The sequence below is a fragment of the Zonotrichia albicollis genome, chromosome 1 (genome assembly GCF_047830755.1).
Source record: "Zonotrichia albicollis isolate bZonAlb1 chromosome 1, bZonAlb1.hap1, whole genome shotgun sequence".
NCBI classification, from domain to species: Eukaryota; Metazoa; Chordata; class Aves; order Passeriformes; family Passerellidae; genus Zonotrichia; species Zonotrichia albicollis.
In genome coordinates this window covers 105,349,478-105,371,527 of record NC_133819.1, presented here as the reverse complement: position 1 = coordinate 105,371,527, position 22,050 = coordinate 105,349,478, and the positions used below count along the sequence as shown (strand labels likewise).

Below are 22,050 nucleotides of genomic sequence, written 5' to 3'. Positions count from 1 at the left end.
TATTCTCTAGGGTATCCAAAAGTACCCTGTATGCTTATTAAAAATTAAGTGCAATAATGTTTAAAAATACATAATTTCAATTGAAACTCCAATGGGAAGGGTTCTCTTATAGTCTGAAAAAAAAATCTGTTTAGGACAGGAATACTCCTCACAAAAAAATTTGAAGATTTCTTTATGTAACTTAAGTATCACATCATTATGTGACAGCTTTCTCTTCTGATGCTAAGAGAGCCTTGGATTGGCAGGAGATTTGGAAGTTTTGATTAACAACCTACTGGAGCTGTTGGCAATGTGCCTGGGTGTTTCGGATTACTGCTGCTATAGAAACTCCCCTGGGTGACTATGCTGCTTTTCTTTTTCTCACATTTCTAAAATGTTGGTCTTAATTTTTTTTTTGTCCTTTTGCAGTTTGTTCCACTCAGTAGCAATTGCTGCACTACTGTTCTACTCTCACTTAGTGAATAGCACAGCTACACAAACAGCTATCATTACAGATAACAGGCATCATAAAGGAGTTTGCCATATGCCTTGTCAGCTGGCCAAACTGATGGCACGATTCCTTTAGAGCAGTCTGGGTAGTTCATAGGAAGTATATGCATTTCAGGAAGCTGGCAATTCATTGTTTTTTTCTAAGAACAAATCTAGTTAACAGACTTTAGGGCTGATTATATATGAGTTTAATACTAGCTTAAATTGATACGTAAAATCTGTAATTTCAATTTATCCAAGAGAGAATGAACAATCCCTTTTGTTTTGACTACAAAATCAAACAAAAATAACTAAATTTAATGTGATATTCCCTCCTTTCACTTCACTTTTTCAATTCTCTTTCTTTCTTCTCAGGATAATCCAAGTTGTTCTAATATGGTGGGAATAAGCTGTGTTTCTCCAGCACCACTAGGGGTGATCAGGCTTTAGGGGGAACAGGAACAGGACCATAAGCACTTTCAACAGCTACTTAATGGAAAAAGGGAACTAAACAGTGAAGTGACCCAAAGTGTGGTGTCTGACTGCTGCCCTGAGTATCTGACCAGGCTGCATCACAAAGTTAACATGAGCTACACCAAAAGCCTACCCAGGCCATCATCAGTGAAGTGAATGAGTCTTCTGTACTCATCAGCCCACCCATGCCCACAGCTGCAATCATAGTCCCAAGATGCTCCATTTCTAGCATGGACACATGTGTACACATTGTGCTGAGCACAACAAAGGCTCTTGTGTTCCTCTACTTGTCCCTTTGACAGGAGCCCAGCCACTGCCCAGTCTTTGTCACTTGTTCCTGGTGCCCTCCCTGCCAGAGATTGTTCTCCATGGGAACAGGCTGCAAGTGGGATAAGCTGGTTCAGCAGTGACAACATATTTGTTGGCATCTTATCTGTGCACATACAGACGAAGTCTGATCTGATGGGGCACAGCAGGGCCCTACAGCTCCTACATCAATGCAGCAATGGATGAGCTGCCCCTACCAGAGTAGCTCATGCAGCTCACACCATGCTCCAGATGCTCCCAGGAAATGAGGGATACTGTGAGACTTCTACAGGAGGAATGAACTGCCCTCAGCTGAGCTCAGGAGAGATGCCAAGTGACCCTCCTCAAAGGGGAGGCCCTAACACAGTGCACAACCCAGACACATGCAGATGACTGACACATGGCAATAAAGAAACTATCTGAGTCAAGTAAGTCACATAGGTACATAGAAATCGTTGCTTGGGAGATTTTCTTTTTTAGTTGCCCATCTATGTGGGTTCATAGCAGGTGAACTGCTGAGTAACTTCAGCTCTCAAGAAGGTCCATGAAAGCAGCCTCCAGAGGGTAAATAATGTCTAGCAAATGGGTTTAAAGCTAACAAGTGATTTAAAGTAAAGCACAGAAAATGTACTTTTTGCATGCCCCTTACAAAGTAGTGCCATCAGAGACTTGATTGCGCTGGGTCTCACCTCTTTGGAAGATTGCGAGCTTTTTACCTTGTCCTCCAGAACTTAAAATTACTACATGCGAAACAAGTTGCTAGAACCACAGCTCTGAACAGAGCCTTCTAAATATTGCTACAGCCCATCATACCCATTTCATATCTGCTGGAGCTTGCTGAGAGCCTGAAGCAGAAACTGAGAGAAAGATAAGTGTAAATCATCTCTACTATTTACAGACAGTATCCAGGCAAAATCTGAACCAGAATAATTCAGAAATTGATTTTTTTATCTACTTCACTGATCAAAGCTTACAAAGAAATGGGGCATTGGATCATCAAGGCCCTTATCAGTTTCTAGAGTTATTATGAGAAGAAAGATAAATTGTTATGATTGCAAACCTGACAAACACACAAACAATCAAAGCATCTTAAAAGGAGAAATTACAGGCATGTTCTCAAGTAAGTTAAGGTGAAAGAAAGAGTCAGCAGGGTTTTAGCCAAAAGCCCCCACAAACATGCATGCAATTCTAAGGAGATGCCTCCTATGCTGCATAATCCTATTGGAAATCCCATTTATGTCCCTCTTGGCCTTTCACTAGTATGCACTAAACCAGCTAAGTTGGCAGCAATCTCTAGAGGTCATCCAGTCCAAGCACCCATCACAAAGCCAGCCCAGCCAAGCTCTGCATACCTCAAGGATGGATACCCCTCAGCCCCACGCTACATTAGCTCTCATGATTTTACCCCAGTCATTTCCTCAAATGCCTATTCTTTAGTCACAATTTCCTGTGTTTTCTTTAGTCTGTGGCTTCGAGTCCTTCCACTTCCACTACACACCTCTGAGAAGGGTCTGGCCCCGTCTCCTCTGTATGTCTGAGGTAGTGAAGATAGCAATGAGACCTCCCATCAGCCATCTCTTTTTAATGCTGGACAAACCCAGTTCTCTCAGCCTCACCCCTCATAACCCCAGAAGTACTCCAGCCCCATGACCATTTTGGTAGCTCTCTGCTGGATTCGGCTCGGCACATCAGGGAATTTCTTTTGGCAGAGGACTCCAAACTGGTTGCAGCTCTCCTAATGTGCTCTCACAAGTACCAAGCATGGGAAGGAAGGACTTGCTGGTAACACTGCCTGGGACATGACTGCCCGTGTCTGCAAGGGAACACTGCAGATTCAGGCACAACTCATCATCCACAAATACCTCCAGAACCAACCAAGCTGGTTGCCAGCCAGCTGGCCTCATGGTCTGTGCTGTTGTGCAGGGTTACCCCAGCCCAAACACAGGACTTTGCATTTTCTTCTGCAATGAAACACTGGCTATGTTTCAGTACGGTCTGGGTTATTTCAGCTCTCTCCAGACCACTTAGCTTTGAAGGAATATAATTACGTGTTGCCATCTATTCCTTTAAACCAAAGGTGAGATAAATGACTAGAGAAAACCACCAACTTTTCCTGTAATTACCAATGCAAAATTTAGAAGAAAGGCTTCAAGTCCAAACATGTAATATAAAACAAAATAAAATAAAAAATAAATTCACATATAAAGAAATAATATTAGTTACTAGCAAAATAGTCCTCTGTGTTGCATTTATGGTTCAAACCTTAAAAATGGCAGCCTATGTAATATCTAGCAGCAATATTTACAAGGAAGAATACACTGCACTTTTTAAATGTTTAAGAAGAAACATTTAAATTTATTTTCATGAGGAAAAAAAAGCAATAGATGTTGAGACTGGGTTGCAAGCACTTTTAGAGTCTCATATTTTCTATCTTCCTTCCATCCTCCCCTTTCCTTTCCAGTCCTCAAATGATATCATATCACAGCTCCCTTCTGAACCAGAAAAAAGGGAAAATCCATTTCAGGACTCATAACTTTCCTTCCATTGCGCCCGAGGTTTTTCATTTCCATAAATACAAAGATGATACAAAATATCCACATATCACAGCCTAAACACCACACAATCCCACAACACCCCCTATTGATCTGATGATCAAGGAAAATGAATTACAAATAAGAATTTCAATAAGAATCTGCTCCTGCACAATTTCATTGCAAAGAATCAGACTTTCCCAATGCTTGAACCACCCAGACTAAAGCTAGTGATGTGAGACCAGGAATTACAATAGAAATGGGGAGAGATAACATTACATTGAGCTACTAGAAACAGTCCAATATTTAGGAGGTATTTAAGGAACTTCATGACACAACAAACCACAAGGTATTTACATCTCTAGAGGAGAACTGGAGATACTCCCCTTTCTCTCCCACAAATCTCTTTAATAATTTCAAATGCTACGGTGTAGCAGTGGTGTCTCTGCTCCTCCTTTGCAGTCACCATACACCACTACATTCCCACATATTCCTGATAAAATGCTGCTTCCCTGCTCCTCCTTGCAAGGGAACTGTGGCTACACAATAACAATTTACCTCTCCATTTTAGTCCTCCCTTTTCCTTCTTTTTCCTTCCACCCTCCAATCTGGTTATTTTTGGACTGCCAGTTGGGATTATTGCCTTTTCCCTGCTAAAATAAAAACAAACAACAGTTATACTTCAGTTTCTGGACTTAAGCATGAGATCTGTCTCAAACATTAAACAGTCACATTTTCTTGCCTGAGGTGCAATGCTATCTCCTATGACACTGACTAAAGCAACCCTTGCAACTAAAAGCAGATTCTGTTTCTGGATTCATATGCACACTTTTCCGACTTCCCCAGTAACTACCCATCTGAAATCCTGAGCAGCACTGCATCCTGAGAATTCTGTACTGGCTGACATTTGCATAGTCTTAGAGACTATTAGTTTTTCTGAAGTGAACTACAATCATAATCAAAATATACATGGCTAAAATAGAATATTTATAACCTAAAACACCCTTCTCTTTGACGTGTTATCCTAATTTCAGACCACATTGTAGTATATTTTGCTTTTTTCGTAAGGCTTTCTACTTAAAGATAGGGTATTTGGGAGGAATTTAGTATCTACAAAATAATAGACAATGCAATAGCATCAATTTCCCACCTCTGAATAAAGGTCTACAGCAAAAAGAACACAATGCTTTTCTCGGAAGCAAAGACAAAGATTCCCCACACCCCAATTTTATAATGTCACAATGAAGTCCCAGGTAAAACCAGTCTTAAATTGTGCAATAGCAAACATTCCTCAAATTAAATAAATATACTACCACGTATTATTCAAATACTTATTCCCATATTTTTTTTTCTTTCTCTGCATTAGAATACTTTCAATTACATGAAGAGTTTTTCAGAACCTGGAAAAAAAATTTTATTGTGCAAAGTTCAGTATGGCAAACAGCTGTCAGGAATTGAATGAAGATACTTATTTCAATGAAAAACATTGCCTTCCCACTCTGGACAAGAAGCCAGTGTGTATATACCTCCATTTTCCTGATTTTCCATATACTGAGTGTGGAGGGTTAAATTGGGTGGACTTCTGAGTTGCCCAAAATGCAACTGGGTGTGCTGGCTTCCCTTCTCACTCGGTCCCTCAAGAGGGGTTATGGAATACCTGACAAAAAACTTTTTTGTTTTCAGGATAGTAGGCAAAATTAAGTCAACATAAAATCAGTTTTCAGCACGGTAAGGCTCAAGGGAATCACAGGAATGATAACTGCTTAAGAAGGTGGTGGAAAAAAACAAGCATGCGAAAATACACTAGGAGAGGATGAGAAAATCTAACACACTTCATGAAGCCCAGCAATGATACCTCACCCTTCTGAAAAGGATTCTGCTAATAAAGCACCTGACAGTAACTTAGAAAACACACCACTTCCGAGAATGGGGATTCCCAAAATTATGCACATGAATTATCCAGTCGCAGTAGGGTCTCTTGACAGGCCAGACTTGAGAATTTTCAGATAAAACATAGCAAGAAAGTGAGCAGCTCAATGTAGAGAAGTTTTAGACTGCCAGTTGTTAACCTGAACAATGCCCACAGTGTTACTGGAAACACTTGTTTTAAAACAGCATTAATATCTAATGTGAATGAAGAGCCAGATATGACCTATACTGTTGGGCTGAGTTCTCCTGGAAAACTGCATGTACAGAGCAGTTAGTAAGCACTCAGTAAGCAGAATAATTAGAGAAGAATTTTCACTTTTTTAATTACTTTAAGCACCAGATTTAGTGCAATCCCCCTCAGGAATACACATAATTCCTTTTCACAGGTGTTTTTCAGGCCCTGCCAGGCACTATCGTACCCCCGTGGAAGTAACATAACCTTTGTAAATGTGCATAAAGGAATATTCGCAGATGTTGACATGCTCAATTTATTTATACAACTGCTGACCACTTACCTAGTCACACTTATTCTTCTCTCTTGATGGTAGCTATGTTACAGTGAAATTTCCCAGCCAGACTGCACTAATTCCAATAATCTAGATAAGTACCTGGCATAGTATACCAGATTGTTTTAAATGTCAATTTTCTGTTCTCCAGCTGTGTTTTCAAAGAGTTAGTTAAATTAAAAGTCACACAACCTTTATAATATTTAAAGTTTATAAAAAATTTGTATTTTCATTTCTACTCTGTCCTGAGTTTGGCCAGGACAGGGTGAAATTTTGCAGTAGGAGGGAGCATGGTTAGGAATTTAGAGGTTATTCTGCAACAACTCACTTCATTTTCCAGGGACAGAGATGGCATGGCATTGAGGAGGGAGAGGTCAGGTATTTTAGGGGGTTTTGGTGGAGTGTTGTGAGCAACCACATGTGAATTGTTTGGGCTTTTTTTCTTATACTAATACTGTTATTAGTATTGTTGCTGTAACTGTTATTTATCTCATTGCTGTTTCCAGTAAATTGTTCTTATTTCAACCCATGGTCTTCATCTTTTGTGCCTCCAGTCCTACTCTTCAGCCTGGCGTGGTAGGAGATGTGAGGGAAAAGGAGTTATTAATAAGCACATGGATTGGAGAGTTTCAGTGGGAATACTAAATTGGGGAATACCATTCCTAAACCACGACATACTAACACAATTTCCATTCCTAGGTTTACAAGACCAGAAGGTACCCACATTTGGATATCCTCACCATGTTCAAAGTTCACCAGAACATTGGATCCCTTTAAACTTAACAACTGTTATCAGTAAATGAAGCTGATATTTGTAACTAGAAGTGAACTCAGCTGAAAATCCACACAGCCCAGCAGGATATGTGGAGTGGCTGCAGTCTCTGGAAGCAGCATAGCTATCTTCATAGGGCTTGTTAGCTCAGGCACCACATTGCACAGAGAAGTCATATTTCAGTTCTATTTCCAGTCATAACAGTGTAAACATGTACTGAGCTAGAGTTTGTAACCCTATTCTAGAAAATTTCATCAGTGAGTCTCTCCTTTTCCTATTTCTTTCTTAATCAAAAGAGAGAAGAGATTTAGCTTCACATTCTCAGGGTTGGGTTTTTGGGGTTTTTTTTTGGTTGGATTTTTTTTTTTTCTAATAGAGAATAGCAAGACAAAGATTCCTGAATTTTTGCCAACTAGTGCCTCAAGCAGGCACCTATAACTTGAAAGTGAGATGTCATGAACAAAAAAGTAATGCATATATCCATCACTGCCAGGCTGCTATAAGATGCCCCAAATTTAGGGACCAAAAATAAATCAAAAGCAAGCATGGAGGTTACCAAGACTAATAAATGACTTGAACTCCCCAAAATAATTTCAGAGAGGTTAGCAAAACCAGGTCTGAAAAGGTATGAGACACCATACTCTTGCTTCTGTAAGCTTACTGTGCCCTCTGTTGATCATTATAATACTCCTTACAGCTACATGAAAACACATTTTGCCAATGATCTTGTCTTGTTCAGGACACTCCATTCTGTCTAGTCAATGAAATATAACTGCACAGATAAAGAGCAGGAAATAGTACCCTTTCTTTATTTTATGATGAGCTTGGGAAAATGCAGAATTAACAGGAAAAACTAAAGAACTGTTTAATGGTTAAAACCACCAAATAGTCCCCCCAGAATTCCTACCTTCTTTGTAATTTAATAATTCCTATGTGATAACAAATTAGAGCAGATAGAATCATTCAAACCTTTCATAGGTCATCCGAAGCCTGAACAAGACTTTTGATTTAATTTGACAAAATTCTCAGAACAGAGGATACTAGGGAACCAGTGGCATCATTGCTTTGATTGAGAAATGCTGAACATTTTGGAATGTAATGGAACTGAAAATAATTTACAACACATTCCAGAATTACAGACATAAAAATACAACTGGAATATAATTCCTATGCCTTAGATCCATGGTCTAAATATCATGTTCACTTATCCACATTGAAATAGCTACTAGTGATGCTATGTGCTTGGGTTTAATTTGTTTTTTTCTGAAAACACTTTGGAAGGGAAAAAGGGATCTTAAGAGCTCTCTAGTGTATTTCCACACTTGTTAAGTTTCCCTGAAGAAGTAAACAGGATGGTGATTTCTCTTCCACTTACTCTACCATCAGGAACACAATTTTCTCCTAGGCAAACTAGAAGATAATTAAAATTGAAGCACATCCCTTTCTAAAAGTTTTTACAGAATTTTGATTGTTTGTTAGCTAACAGCTTCTGCCAGTTTTTCAAACAGCTCAAGGTCTCAACACCAACCTTTGGTTGATTTTCTTTGATGTTCAGTTAGAGTGGCCCTCTTTGTTCAGGCTGAACAATGGCTACAAATGCAAGAGCCCCAGTTCACCTCCCCACCAGAAACTCTGCTGGTTGTAGTCCACACACAAAAACCGTGGTGGCTGATATGGTGTAGAAGACCCCATGAACATTATTAAAAAAGCTGTCTGAAAATCTCCATTCCTCTTCTGAAACATCTCTGGGGGGGAAGGGTAGATCAGACCACTATCATTAAAATGCTGACATTCAAAGCTCTGTGAATATATTTCAGAAATTAGCTTCATAAAGGAATAAAGACATTCTGTATGCTGTTGAAGATGCATTCCTTTGCTGTCATCCAGTGTTAACATTTCCTTTTTGATTCGTCTTGCAAAACTTCTTTCCACTGATGTCTTACATACCTGCCTTACCTTTTGCTGGAAGATTTTGCTTTTGTGGGTCGATGGTTTGCTTTATCTTCCACAGTACTCTGTTATGAACTTTATATTTACCCTATAGGGTATATTTCCTCTAACTGTTTGGTTTGAGGCTTTTTTAAAGAACATGTCCCTGAGACTGTCTTCTGCTATGCTGTCATCTTGCAGATATTTATTTACAATTACATGAATCTTCAACTTTGGTATGGAATCTGCTGAGTCTAAATTACTGTGTGCTGATGATAAAATGATACTTCTTTTGCCAACATCTGTTCCTGTAGCCTATTAGATTTTATCAGTCTTATGTCAATTCATATCCTTCCACAATATCTCTAACGCTGGAAGCAAAATCTTCCTTTTTCCACAAAATTCTATCCCTTTCAGAGAGATTGGGGTTTTTTTCCCCTATGAACATTTATTAGTGTATTTCTCCCTATGTTGACCAGACATTTTTCATATTGTTGTTAGGAAGTTCCTTTCTCTAGAGATTTCCATTTAGCCCTTCTCATGACTGCAAAACCAGAAACCCTATCATCACTCCAAAGTAAGGTGATCAAACATGATGAAAACACTTTCAGCGTCCCCAAAGTCCTGTACACTGCTACTGTGCATGTAAAGATAAAACATTTGTTGATGCATTTTCAGTTTTGGAAAAGCCTTACTGTTTCTCAAAATGGCCTCTCAAGCAACAGTTTATTGAGCTAGGCATTTCAAAAAACTGAAGTGACAATAATAAGTGCATCAATTAGATTTTGAGAGTACAATTGTTGTCAATGTAGTCAAAAAGACTTTGGAATGAGGGAGTGGAGATCTGAACAAATAAAATATATCACCTGATGTATCATCTAATAAAAACCAGACAACTAAATTACCCATTTTTGGTACTTTAAATAAAAAGCTGTATAGGATTTGGAATAATTGCTGCATTATTATGGAAGCCAAGCCACAGTTCTTCCTTCTCCATCTGACTACCAGATCAAAAAATTTTATCAAGAAAATTTCATATTAGTTTTATTTAGTTCAGCCATGTGCTTGTGAGAACTAGTATCGAACCTCTAATTTCTAAAAGTGCCCATTCATGTTTTATGCTTAAATAGGCATTTGTACACACACAATCACATTACCTGTTCTGCCTGTCTGGCCACATGCAGATTTCAAAAGACCAGATGCATTTGCACAGTATCCTCCTAGAATCAAGAAGTACTAGGACAAACTGACCCTGATCCATCTGAATAATGCTGAACACATATTAAGTAAATAAATCTGAATTTAGAAACTTGAAGAGATTACAAAATCTTGGCTACAGCCCTCATGGTGAAAAGTACTGCACTACTCCCCAGTCTGCAGTCAATACCTTAGTTTTAAGAAGTGTTTGACAATGTCTTCTGGAAAACCATCTCTTCATTGAGCAGGCAGCTTGAACAGTATGTATTCCAAACTATGTTATGTCATTTTAACCTAGAGAGAAACACCAGTGCTTTGGACACAGAAATCAAGCACAGTGCTGTCCTAATACTGTGATTAATGCTGTGAGCTACACCCTGCCTAGCCCTCCTAATCTCTGGGCTTTCTAATTTATAGCAGAGATGGATAGGCTATCAGTGGGGAATTATGAGGATTACTCGCTGTTTATCTCTCCTTTGCAGAGACACTTTGCTGCTTATAGAATTACCATAAACCCTCCAGCTACAGTGCCACTTCTATACTTATCCAGAAGTCTAGATACCTACTGGGCACAAAATGTTTTGATAGTCAATATATTAGAAAATGTTGGAGTTGATGGATTATTTTTTTTTTACATGATTTGAACATACTGTCAGAACTCGTCATGTTACTTCACTGGTAATTTGTCTGCAGGTTATCTTGCATTCCCTTGAAATCCAGTGCTGTGATCTTGTCTACACTAATTAGAGTTCAGCATTAATGCTTGGAGGTTGCCCTCAAGCATCACCACAGGTGAAACCATTAAACATGTATGCCAAGCCATCTCTGCACTTGCAGCAAGTTATGTAACCCATTTCAAAAGACTTCATCTTCATGGTCACCAGGAATGTTACTGACGCACCTACTATCTGAAACTTAAGGGCTTTCTCAGTGCTTCTACAGAAAGTCCTTATGTTGTGGAGCACAAGTCTCCTTTGGAGGTGAAACTAATCAAAGAGTGTGATGGGAAATAGGTGTGCTACTTGTTTTAGTTTCCTGATGAAGGAAGAAAGAAAGGGACCCTGTAACATTTACTTTTCACTAACTTAAAAATCTGAATCTGTACAGAAAAACTTTGTACTTTAGAAGGAAATTTATGAATGAGAAACACCAATAAGATAAATATAACACTTGTACACCACATTTTTTAATAGTTACACGTGTGCTTTGATGATCCCTTTTAAATACGCATTGCATTTATAGACAGGATATTTAGAGCGAGGGTGTCTCTGTAATTAAGTGACCATTTAAGCTAACATTCTGACTAACATTCAGCTAAATTGTACATATTTCATGCTGCTTAGATTTCAATTTTGGCCTATATATAGGTTTATATAACCATATTCTTATGAAACTCTTCACAATTTCCCATTGTTCTTAAACTTTTTACTTCTTAACCAGCCTGCTAAACAGGAGACCTTAAGAACACTTAATTTAAAAGTTCTGGGGCTCTAATTCTATGCATGCATATTTATACACATAATAAAATATGTACAACACAAAGCATTTTCCCTCCTCTAAGTCACAACGTATCATCTTTGTCATTGTACAGTCATTTGTATTTGTCTATGCTCACTTTATATTCAAAGACTGTAACAAAAAAAATTGTTTAAACATCATCTTTGGTTAAAACAAGAACTCTTTTATTCTCTACATGATCTTCTTTCACTTGTTTCTTATACCTACACATATCTTTTGAATTGTAAGACTTAAAAAAAACCCGAAAATCAACCAGATCCAAACCACTTCATGCCTGAATTCCTTTCAGAATCTTATAAAATGTCTCAGCATATAAAACACACACGTGTAGTCATCCAGGCCCTTCCTTCAAGCTATCATGAAATAAAAATACAATTACTAAAGGAGAAGACCATTCTCTCTACCAATCAGCCAATCTGACAGCCCAGCCTCAGCCCACATTTGTGCAACTGTGTCATGCAAACCTTTTAAGGTTTTATCTCATCTTTTAATCTCTAGTTAGTGCCTCAGTATGTATAAACCAGCCAAGATCCAGTCCTATTTTTCTGTTTTTCTAAGTACTTTCTCAGTCATCTTCTGCAGCACAGGACCTCAATTGCCTGCTAAGACCATCTAGAATTGTCTTATCTAGTCAGTTTGCTTCCATCACAGGGGCTTTGCACACTGAAGATCCTTTGATCTTTCCTCTTCTCTGAACTTCAAGTACAGTCTCCAAGGGAAAGAAATTATTGAATAAAGTTGTTTAACTGAAGAGAAGGGTACCTAAACATGGAATTTAACAACAGAGACAGGCAATCATACTCATTACCAGTCCATTCTCTCACCCTATGAGAAGCTGCTAACAAAAGGGGAACCATGACCAAGCCTATGCTCTTTTTCAAGCTCAGTCAATGTTAAGTCCATGCCTCAGTGTGCTGTCATATCCTATAAGCAGGATGACATCAACTTACTTTCTTCTGTCCTGAGTTTGTTTGCTTTTCTGGCAGGCCATGCTAAAAACATACAACATTGTTTGGATTTCTCAAGGCATTGGCAATGCAGATAGAGAAAGGCAGAATTGGGAACCTTTCCAACAGGTTCTTGAAGTTTAATAGCATGTTTACATAACATGTGGGACTCTTGATTTAAAAATGGGTCATCTAAATAAGTCTGTGTTAATGGATGAAACATGGGTAAGTCATGTTATCAATACAACTCACACACTTCTCAAGTGCCCATGATCCTGCTCCCATTTTAACTGTTCTTGTCAGTTCTGATGTACATATGGCCAACTCTTATTCCTTGTAGTTCCCTGATGACTGCTCCACATCGGGCTGTATTCCAGGGACACAGACTGTATTACCAAGGGACAACAGCATTGCTTCACCTCTCAGAAAACAAGCTACAATTCCTTTGTGCACCGGAAAATTGCTGCTGTCAGCTGCAGCAGAACAGTCTCCAGCCTCGCTAGCTCTGCTGCACTGCTGAGTGCAGGGCAAGCGTGAAGCCGTGCACATCCCTTCCAGATCACCTCTCTGTGATCTGTGATTCTGTGGATGAATGCTTTTATACAAGGACTTAATGTCTGGATAGTGAGGAGAGAGGTGTACAGCTGACTATTTGACTTTTGATGTCCACATTATTTGTTTGGTTTTTGCTTTCATTAGCTTTGCTGTATATATAGCTTCAATGAATTGCACAGGCTTCTCTCTTCTTAAATGACATCTATTAAATTACAAAGACATTTAAGAAATGTGGATTATAAAATCAAAATATGAATAGTAAATCTTATTCCAGTGAAACACCCTATGGAGTGTGTTTACTTTTGGAGGGAATATTATATATGTTTAACATCATTGCACACGGAGACAGGGTAAATTTTATCTATTGAAACAGTACTATTCACCTGTTTTATTCACACGTGGAACATGAACATAGATCAAGTAGTGTATTTGGGTTTGCTGGTATTCTTTGCATTTTACATAGCTTCCTTTTCATCTGTAAAAACTTGGAAACATGAGTTTTTGCTGGGATAGGTCTTTAAGGTGCAAATTCTAGTTACAAACAAATAATAATAAGCCTATTGCTTAATTAATTTGCTCATATTAGTCTCTATTTAGGACATGGTGTTAAGCTCTACTGATGGGCAGTCCTGCTACCAATCTCTGTATCAGTCAATACAGTTTCTTTGGTTTGGTTTTGTTTACGGAGTTCTTCAAAGAAAAAACACTGAAGACAAATTAACTCACTTGCACTCCCCATCAGGCAGAACAATACCTGCATGCATGTACAACACAAATACACAGTCTCTGACAGTGTTAAGGAAACCTGTGCAGTTTAAAGAAATGTAAAACATCACTAACCTACAGCAGTGGCACTACATCAGAACATTTAAAACCTACTGCAAATAAGAAGATAGTTTGTGACATTTTTAAAACAGTAAATTAATTCCCTTGAGAAAATGTTAAAAATTACTCATTTTGCTATCTTAGATAATGAAAGAACATTCAAGCAGATTACTCTAAGTTCATGCTCCTTATCCAAACTGAATTTTTTTGTTTAGCAGTTAAGAGGCACTATGCCATCTTCACTGTAACCACCTTGGCATTGCAAATAAATTCCCTCTGTGCTTCCAAAACCCCATAAAAGTAAAGGTGTCTTTGAAAAAGAAAATTAACAGGAGGGTGTGACTGGGTAACAAAGTAGGGGCCTTGTTGTGGCAGGAATAAAAGTGCCTGTGGTTCTCTAATACATTTACAAGCTCCTTTCCATTATGAAAAATGTCTGCCACAACTAATTTTTTCTCATTATTTGCACAGGATTGGAAATGAGGCACTGTCAATATGAAAGGAATTCACAGAGACACCTTCCTATTATTCTGCTAGCCTATACCACAACACTGTCCATTTTATTTATTACTTTGCTGAGCTGGTCTTTCCAAAACAAGCAAGCTGATAGAATTACCCCCAAGCAGTTGCCAAAATGATGATTAATATTATTACAAACTAATGCTTCTCATAAAACAGAGACATAAAACAGATTTCCTTCGACATGAGCTGCAAAAATCCCTCCTTGTCTCAGATGCTACACGCTGCTGGAAGAACATCACCTAGCTCTGAAGGTAAAGTTCATGCACCGATCCTTCCCAGCTGAGGCCACCATGTAGCTATTCTTACCTTCAGATCACCACCAAATGCTGGCAGGGATAATGTCTTTCTAGAAATACCTGCATGCTGCTAATGCACCCTCAGCACATACTATCCATGACTTACTTCCTTCAAATCCTTTTCCTTCCTTCCCTCAACACCCACAGTCACACCTCCTCCCTACGCCTCCTCTCTTAACTCCTTTAGTTAAAAGTTTATAGACAAAAAAAGGCAAAGTTTTATACTGAAAAGGAAAGATTCACTACTCTAGGGGGTATAGAGTACCACAGACTTTTGACAGGAAGGAAAGGAGCTACATTTCCTCCTCATAGGTTTGCAGATCTTACAGAGATGTAAGTCAAAGACTGAATCTAAAACTAAGAGACAATTTTATCTAGCAAGGAGTGACACAGTTATCAAGGAAGAAAATATCCTAGAAAATCCTAAAAAATAAGCTATTGTTTACTGGATGATATTCAGGACAGTCAGGTTAAATGAGGCATAAACTGTAATCAAAATTGCAACCACCAAGCTGGAAAGACTGGCAAAGAAAATGAAGACAGGAGCGCTCTTCTGGGGTGACAAGAATGCACACTGAATACAGCAGCAGTGAGAAGACTAAAACCTATCTAATGTAGATTATATAATGCTGTACACTCAATCATAAAAGAAAGTTTTCTTAAAGTTGGAAGCGTTCATCTTCAGGGGCACCCTCAGCTGATGCAGAAGAGTGAGCCCTTCCAACTCACAGGAGCTGCTCTGAGGAACCTGCAGTGTTACCCACTCCTGGTGGGATGAAGAAAGGAAAGGATGAAGAAAAGAAAGGAAGATGAGTGTTGTGGTTTCACTCTGGCTGGCCACTAAGTACCACAGAGCCACTTGCTCACTCCTCTGTATCAGACCCCCAGGTGGGCAGGAGAGATGGAAACAAAATCTAAACCTTAGGGGTTAGATAAGAAAAGAAAAAAACCCCAAAATATAACTTTAATAATAACAAAAATAATATTAATAATAATTTACTAATAATGATACAATTATACTAATATAATATTATACTAATATAATATTATACTAATACCAGAAACAGCAATAACAAGAACTGTAATGATAAGAAGAGGGAAAGGGAGTAACTGAACCCAGGGGAAATATGTGATGCATAATACAATTGCTCATCACCCACTGACTAATGTTAATCACATCCCTGAACCACAATGAGTGGCTTCTGAGCAACTCTCTCCAGCTTTTATACTGGGCACAACATTCTACAGCATGGAATACCCCTTTTGCAGGTTGGGTCAGGTGTCCCGGCTGTGCTCCCTCCCAGGTTATTGTGCAACTCCCCACTAGCAGAGCATGAGATACTCAAAAGCCCTTGACTAGGTGTCAGCACTACTTAAAAACAGAGTGTTATTAACATTATTCTCATACTAAATCCAAAACCACAGCACTGCACCAGCTACAAAGGACAAAATGGACTCTGTTGCACCAAAACCAGGACATCTAAGTAACAGACTGGCAGGAAGTGGAAAAGGCATCTGTAGTAATAAACATGGATAGCTTTTATTTTGTTTGAGCTCTCAGCTACGCTTGGTATCACTTACCAAGGTATTAAATGTAGAAAAAGTAAACAATCACACTCTCCAAAGCTGCTGTGCAGCTTTATCATCATGTTAAATGAAAACGTCTGTGCCCTATAAAGTAGAGAGCTTTGTAGTAGAATTTTGTTTCAGAATTATGTTTATCAATTAAAAAAAATCAGTGTATTAGACTCAGAATGATAAAATATTAGATTTTTGTGATACTTACAGCTAAGTATGAATGACACATAACAAGAACATCAGCTAATGATGAAGCTCATGTTAATATCACACTCAGCACTTAGAAAACATCAACCATGTAGTCAGCTTTCTTCTGCTAGAGCCAGAGAATTCAGAAGAGGAAAATCTGTCAAAGTTATTTCATTTTCTTTTGTGAGCACCTGCTAATTTTTAAAAAAATATAACTTATGCAAAAAAAGGCATCCTGTATTTTTATTTCCTCTTCCCATAAGACCCAGTTAAAAGCAATAGGATGAAGTATGCAAATGACACATTGCAAGAGAAGATGTCTGTACCACAGGGTGCTATGGGACTCTGTGATATTCATGGTTCTGCATAACTTAATTTATCCATTAGCAGATAAATAGGAACTGTTAATACTCAGGAGATGTTTGCTCAGGAAGTTTGAGTGGCCTAGGTTGTTCTGGTCCATTAACAGAGAAAGCATTGTTCAATTCCTTCTCTTACACAACAGACAGTGTCTCCTGGGTACCACCGAGGCCACTCTGTGATGCTCTAGCAGTAAAACTGCCTTGAATTAAATTATCCAATAATTATGGATAATAAATGTGGCCAGGGGAAAAAAAATCAGTATAAAGCAGGGGCAATGAAACAGGCCCTGTTCCCTCCCCACTGTGCTCCTGGGAATGGAGCTCAGCTCTTGGTTATTTGTATGTTGTGCCAAAAGATAATATACTCAAAGGCAGAGTCTAGAGAAGACCTTATGCCCCTCTAAGGTGTCACATGGGATTTGGCTGGGTTTTGGTAAATCAGTCACAGAATGACTAAACTGGTTCATATTTGTCATTGTACTGTCCATGCAAGTTTAATGGTTAAGGAAAGGCTGCCCTGGGAGATTCTAATCTCCACAGAGCCTCACATTCTCTTCAGAAAGATGTCAGAAAGATGACCATGATCAATGTAAAGGTTTCAGTAGCAGGGAAGGATCCAGTTTTGCATAAACATTAAGGCAAGTGTTGTGCACCTTTGATGAACACACATATTTGCTGAGAAAGAAAGAAAGGATGTTTTGGTCCTCCAGACTTTATATTTCTCAAAGTTCTCCTGTAGCCTACATGGGAAAATTTTACAATATGTTACATTGAGACAAAACTTTTTTAGAAACTTCAGCTTCACAGGAAGTTTGTCAGGACTGTGTGACTCAAAAAATACTTATGGTTTGGGGCTTTAAAGTGCTCTTTGAGAGACTCAGTATACCAGAAATATGAAACTGTTTCTGGCTAATGCTGACAATTACTTCAACACAGCAGTTACCTTCCCTATTAATGACACATTGCCCAAATTTCCCATTTCATATGGCTATTTTCCACACTGTTATTCCTGCAAGTCGAAAAGGAAATCAGTTGTCACTCAGGCCTATCACTTTTTACTGTAATGAACAGTCTGAGTGTATGATATGCATTCACAGAAGGTTGGAAAAAGATTCTATCTTTTTTAGACATGATAAACAAGGACTTCCCACAATAATTCAGTAGGATTGATTTATGCTGTCATGATCAATCTGGGCATTTTATACTTTCTCTTTCTTAGGGTGTTTTTTCTTCTGTGAGATTAATTGTTTAGCATTGCTAATTTCTAGTGAATATCACATTAAAATATGCTGAAAGCTAGGAACATGTGTAGAAATATTCTGAGGTTGACCACAGCAGATGCTCAAATGCAATTCAGTTTCGTAGAACTGCAGTTTGACAGAGCAGCAATGGAGCACTCTAATGTACTGAGGAGGAGTTACCAGCATACACATTATCGAGAGGGATGTGAGGCACCCCAATAAATCAATATAAATTCCAAAATTCAGCCTCAGACTCTTGAGATGGAATTCTAGTGGCACACAGGAATAAATCTGAAGATGACACCCAAAAATACAGAGGCAGTACAGGCACTCTAGATCCTAATTTTAAGTACGTTCTCTGTATCATGTTATTTATGCTCACTGCTTTTCTACTGCATTACTTGCTCATAAATAAGCTACAGGTAGTGAAGGGGGCTGCAATGGAAGCATTCATTGCACAGTCCCTACTTTCTAGGGGATGCCAGGTTGCTTCTAAAATGACCAGCACTGTCAGTGTAAGTCCACTGAAATGAGAGTCAATGTCAAAACAAATCTGCAAATTTCGGTACAAAAATAAAGAGGCTTCACTTGTGGCTAACCCAGATATGAACTAAGATGCAACAGTCAGAAATATTTTAAAAGGTTTTTTCCTGGAGAAATACGCAACAGATCTTAGGTGATGCTACGTTAAAAAAACACAACAAAGTGAACAAATATGACAGAAAAATCATCCAACTTCTTTTAGCGGAATATGAAAAACAATCTAAGATTGTAAAGAGTAGATGTTTACCATACAATTAATTACAGAGATTAACCAAACTTCTCAGTGGCTATAAGCAAAATTTTATTGCAAATTCTTAATAAAACTACATTCCTTTTCTGTATTTGTTTCATTTCATATCCTTAAAAGGACTTAGAGCTGCCAATCTGAGAAGCAGACAAGTGCCATGTGATCAGAGAGAACTTAAGCTCAGTTTTATCAGCCAATACCAACTAAAATCGTATTGCATGTCAACATTTCAATCCACAAGGCCAGAGTTTCATCATTCTCACCTGTTTAAAGTAAAACTGCCTCTCTTTTTAAATTACCTCTACCCACACTTGGAATTGCACAGCTACAGCTAAGACTATAAAAATTTCTAGTGCAAATCACCACATCACAAATTACATGGTTGGATGAAAAGATGCAAGATTCAGTAGAAAAGAAAATGCTTGTTTCTGACACTTATTCTTTGAACATAAAGGTAGAGGAAGAAAAATCAATCAATAATTAAATATTTTCTAGCATTATAGATTATTTTAGTCCAGTTAAGACTTTTTCCTTCCACAATGTCAATATAGCAAAAAAGTCCGAATACATCCTGAAGTAATGAAATGAACCACAGTGGTCTCTTAAGTATTATTTTTTATGGGCTAACCACAGCTAACTGAAGTAATTTTCAGTGTATACATTTAACTTATTATACTTTATATTTATATATATATATATACAGACATACATATATATATATATATATATATATATATATTTAAGCACTTTCTAGTAAGTCAGTAAAAGCACTTCTGCTCTAATCAGATAATAAGCAATACCACTGCAAAATCCAGTGGAATGGAAAATAAATGGAAAATAATTTAATTTAAATTATTAAAATGAAGAATTTTATATATCACATATTTCTTTGGAAATTATGCATGTGCAATGTACACTGCACATTTTGTACTTAACTAATCATTTCATGAGTTACCCACAAATTCATAGCATACCATTTCCAGCTACCTCAGAGACACCCATAACAAGGCAAACTATGCTTTGCATAGTTCAAGGCATCCACAGTAAATTATTTCATGCCAAAGTACTATCTATTGATATGAAAAGACAGACAAAGCCACTTTTGCTGTTCGTATTTCATCTGAAGAGTAAAACATCTAGTCATCAGAAAAATGAAAAATTACTTTCTATCATCATGCATTACAGAGAAGATGGAGCAATTTATTAGGATTATAATACATATTCATATATGGCATGAAGAACGCCTTTATTTCTTCATGTGATTTTCATAATTCTGCTGCACTCTCAGCAACGGTTCTCCTTCCTCCCCCAAATTCCCTTCCCACCTTACTGCTGCAAAGCCACACTGAGATGCTGTGAAACAGAAGCAGAGAACCCCAAGAATGACCAATGGTCCATGACTGTGCTTGGTACCAAGTGCTCGCTCAGAAAAAAAGGCAAGAGAGAAACTGGCTACATTTTATGGTGCCACAGAACAGTAGAAATATAGTCATTATCTGCCAACATCAGCCAAATTCAGCCTTCAGATAAAAGGCTTATGTTTTGAATAGCAGGGACAAATTGCAAGTACAATCCATAGTTTCTCTATTCATAATAATGTTAAAAATTCAAGACACTAACTTTTTGAGATTACATGATCATTGAAACTCAAGACTTTAGCTATTTGCTACATATACAGGTCAATCCTCCAATATTAATTAGTTTTTAAATTGTAAACTGTTCAAATACTTTTAAAGCTTATTTCAAATTTTAAGGATTTTGATAGGTTATATTAAGATATCAGAATTTTTAACTGCATACACTGCAACTGTAAGTGGACTGCAAATTTTTCACAACCTCGACTCATCTTTTCTGAAATAAATGTAGTGTTTCATAAAACACATAAAAATACTTCATCTAATTAAGTAAATGCCAGAGATAGAGCTAAAGTCTAAACAAAGGCTTATCAACAAAATTTAGGGGCTTATTGAACCAAGAACAGAACTGCTCAGACTGTTCCAATGGCTTGGCCTTTTGTAATCAAAAGGTATTTAATTTGAAAATAATTTTTCATTGAGAGACACATATTTGTATTTCAAAGAAAAGAGGCCACCCATTCACAGGAGTGCCAGTGTGATTAGTGGAAATCAAATTACCAAATTCCAGTTTGCCTTGCAGCCTTCAAGTTTTTTGTATCCCAATGTTATGGTTAGGCACATCCTTCTCCCAGAAACCTTTAATGCTTCTCAAGAATTTGAGCTTTACTGTCAAATTACAGTCAAGGTTCAAACTAATTTTGCCACCTAGGAAGAGAGTTTATATAATTAAAAAAGCTCTGATGACACATTTGTTAAAAAAAAAAATAAAGCATCCAGCAGGGGTCAGTCTCAGAAGAGAGGTTGTTGGGAATAACTAAGTAAAAAGGGAGACAAAGTCTCCTTAAGTATTATTGAACATAATACAGATCTGTTAGTCTTCTTTCAATTCCTGTTAGATTACAATCATTAGATTTCCTTCACTTTCAGTTCTGAAACACGTAGATATATTATGTTTCATTAATATAGGTGATGAGGCAGCTGGGGTGACTTCACTTAAGAACTACAAAAATGGGCGCTGAATGGAAGAACAGTAATTGTTTAAAATAAACCTTGAATATTTATGAAGCTCCTTTAACAGAGACAATCCAATAGCAACATTAGATTTTATTTTAACTTATTAACTGTAATTTATGTATACACTGTCTAATTCTGCCTTAGACATGACCTAACACTTTTTCCTCTGATGCTAGTAACTGTAAGAGTTCATCTTAACTTTATTCTGACTATTTTCATAAAACTGAATTTATACTTGAAACACAGAGCCAGCAGCCTATTCATCTACAAAAATGAAAGTTCCACATAGTGACTTACGTTGGCCTGTTGCAAATGCCAGAACAAGTTCTAAGGTCCAGAAACATGGTGTCCCTGCAATTGCAAACTGCTTCTCTGGAAGAACCACCCAACCAAGCTTACCCTGTTGAATGGAAGCCTCAACCAGACTTAAATTCCAACAGTTATTATTCTGAGGAGCCTTGGAGAAGTCAATTCCATAGCATATCTGCTCTGTGATAAAACAAGGAATAGAAAATAAGGGAGTA

The 22,050-nt window shown here is 37.8% G+C and overlaps 1 protein-coding gene across 11 annotated transcripts in view; it reads right to left on the bottom strand.

Annotated features, from left to right (window-relative positions):
- DLGAP1 (DLG associated protein 1) overlaps positions 1-22,050 on the bottom strand; it is a 399,529-nt gene that overhangs the window by 289,012 nt on the left and 88,467 nt on the right. For 3 of the 11 annotated variants that reach the window (XM_074549033.1, XM_074549016.1, XM_074549025.1), the window contains one exon: positions 4,338-4,432. The exons of the other annotated variants lie outside the window; for them this stretch is intronic. The gene's annotated coding sequence lies outside the window, so the exon portion shown is untranslated. The remainder of the gene's footprint in view (positions 1-4,337; positions 4,433-22,050) is intronic. 11 annotated transcript variants of the gene reach the window in all.